Here is a 3,392-nt window from a genome sequence, read left to right as displayed (position 1 = left end):
TTTTTATTTATATAGATAGATAGAGGATGATCTGCTTTAGTTCATTTTCACAGAAAAGCATAATGCCTCACAGAAAAGCAAACTTAGGGCGTCGTACTCGTAGCACCATCTGTTGGACATAACAGCCTTAACCCTAGATGATATAATTTAATTTACATGAATGTTTAACGGAATAATATACAGCCTATGTCCACCCTGAAGTTCCATTCTAAATATTGGTGAAAAAATATTTGAAATCGGATGAGTAGTTTCGGAGATTACCTGCTGCATACAAACTTACATACAAACATTACCTCTTTATAATATTAGTATAGATTAATTAGTTAATTAGTATGTAAACTACTATCATATATAAAAGACTTTATGTGAACAAATTTAAAAATATAAAACTTTAATGGCTTCGAATGAACAATTTATTTTAAGAACTTTATTTTTTAATTGTTAACAATATTACATTTATTATTATTATCATTAATCAACGTCATAATATTTATTTTTATATTAATTTTAATTTTTACAAAAGACGAAAAATCTTTGCCAGATCGACTAACTAGTGCACGTGTAAACAAAAACGTCATACAAAATAAAACAAGAGAGAATAGAGAGAAACCACAATCCGTTGCCATATTGATTATATTTCGGTTAAGGCCAAGAAAATAAACTACACGCTGCTAAAATGTGCTTGTTGCACCTGGGGACTATATAATAAAGCTTATAAAACTCTACATAATAGGGCAAACAATCAATGCTACTTTACGCAGCCTCTGGTTGTGGTCATGTGACTGGTAAAAATTCAGTAGCAAGTTAATTAATCTCTCTTCAAAGCCAGTTTGCCACCAGAATTTCGAAGTGCTGCAGAACTGTTTTTACTAATGCCTCTCTTATACTAGCGGAGCTCCTTCCTTTGCCACTACGTATTGTAGAAAAGGTTCTAAACTACTACATCAGAACTACAAACGTCAAGGCTAAACAATGGTTTCTACTCCTATCTACGGCTGTTCATACGCTACCGCATTGCAAATACCCTAAAATCTCTTATCATCATCCTGTAAACAAGGTTATTTGGCGTCAACTGCTTCCTCCATGGATAATCATGCAGACATTAATATCTACACAGATGGGTCCAAAATCTCTCTTCTTGTCGGCTCAAGTATCTGTATCTTACTCCAAACTGCCATATTTTGCCAAAAATATGTTAGAAGGTACAGATACCTCCCACATATCTCCATCTATCAAGCTGAAGATGATGCTGACTACCAACCTGTTCAGTGGGCCACTTCACTACCAAACAAAACTCTGTCTATCAACATTTACAGTGATTCTCAGTCTGTCCTAAAATAGCAATAAAATCGCATATATCCAGCACCACATTAAAAATTATGTAAATAAGATAACTTCTATATTTGTTCTTGGGCATACTGGCATACTGGATATGAGGCTAAGTCAGCTGCAAAGAACACTGATTTGGATTACACTCGTATTCCATTATACGGTATAGAGTATTAGGACAGTGACATATGAATCCTCTCTATCTCCTTACCCTTTCGACCTCTCATCACCAAAATGTAATAGAATTCTTCTTCTTCTTCTTGGTGCCATATCAGATTTTTGATGTTGGCGACACCCGGCGCATATTAGTAAGCAGTTAATAATACGCCAAGGTGTTACTAGGGAAGGTTAGTACCCAGAGTGGTTTCCCGTTGCCTTCTCTGGGGCGGGATGTTACGCGAGGGGAAAGAATGCCTTCCGGGAAGACTTTTATGGGGAACTGGCCTCCTATTTAGTCGTTATCGGCAAGGAGAAAACCCGGAAAACTCCAAGCAGCCAGTCTGTCAGATCGCGGCGCGAACCCACGACCCAACTCCCAGTGTTTAGGGTACCAAGACCGCTCGGCCACTGGTGGGCGAAATAGCATTAATACCTTTATAAACAAGCCACCGTGTCAAATTTCGCTTCTTTCACCGTCTCTCCATGAAAAATATGAGACCACCTTTACATCACCTCTATAGATGAAATTATCGTAAAATCACCGAATTTGTATTGAAGTGTAATTTAAGTTTTCTGATTATCTAATCAGTGATCGCTACAATTTGTCTTTACGCTCGAATGGCAAGTATGTTCTAAAAAACATTCTCAATATAACGGACTTTCCGCAATAATTGATTTTCTTTTCGACAGATAGGGATTATTTACTGTAATATACATATACATCTATTAAAAAAATCAAAATCATCAAAAAAATTATACATCATACAAAAATCTACTTATTGTATATTTAGAATTTTGTACAAAATAATGTACAAAAGTACAGCGGTTTTACCGTATTAATAGTTCCAATACCTTTTGACAGAACAGAAGTCTCAGTCCATCCATCTCATTACAGTGGTACCTCAGGATACGAATGCCCCAACATACGAAATTTTCAGGATACGACATGAAATTCGAACATATTTTTGCTCCACGATACGAACAAAAACTCACCATACGACGTTACATTAGTTCGCAGCGCCATTTTTTATTCACTTCTGTTCATTGGTCTCAGTCCGCGCGTTTGCTTCGTCGTGGAAGGATCTCGCTCGATAAAGGAAATCTCGAAATATTATCAGAAAGTAACTAATTTTATTGAAAAGAAACATCCCGAAAAGGTTCACACTGGCCGTATTGCTGCTCGGAGTAATGACATTTGCCTAAGAAACATTTTAAAAAGTAGGCAAAGCCAAACATCTTTGGATAGATATTTTACTAAGCGACCTCTATCCAGTGAAAGTGCTGGTGGAAGTGAAGGAAAGAAAACAAAAATCAGTGAATAAAAATTAAAAAAAATATATATAAAACAACACTAATTGTTTTCATCTTTTCTAAGTTATTTTTAAGTTATTGTTACATTATGTTATATACGTTAAGTTTTAGTATCATTTCCCTTCTCCCTCCCTTCTGCCACCAGTTTACACCTCCACCGTCGGCTATCCTCAAAGGTAAAGAGCAAATAAAACTATATTTTTTTTATCAATTATTATTCTATTACGGTTATTTATACATTTACAACTACAAAACGCATTTTTCGGTGTTTTCCTTACTATAGTTATTTTGTTTTAATGTACTTCTTAGCTTTAATTTGAGTGTATTTTTCGTGTTGAAACGAATTATTTGGTTTTACATGTAATCGTATGTAGAAAAATGACTCACCTTACGACATTTTCACGATACGATCTCAGTTTCGGAACGGATTAATTTCGTATCCTGAGGTACCACTGTATTTTTACTTTCCTGGCTGTTATATATAACACCGAGAAAGAGTAGTAATCAGTCATATAATCAACTCCAGAAGATTTTTACATTTCTGAACTTACCGCACCCTGAAACATCGAGAAATGCAAAAAAAAAAAAAAAAA

The sequence above is a fragment of the Centruroides sculpturatus genome, unplaced genomic scaffold (genome assembly GCF_000671375.1).
Source record: "Centruroides sculpturatus isolate CEXI.00-Female unplaced genomic scaffold, Cexi_2.0 scaffold651, whole genome shotgun sequence".
In the NCBI taxonomy this organism is placed as follows: domain Eukaryota; kingdom Metazoa; phylum Arthropoda; class Arachnida; order Scorpiones; family Buthidae; genus Centruroides; species Centruroides sculpturatus.
Note: the sequence above shows the minus strand (reverse complement) of the source record.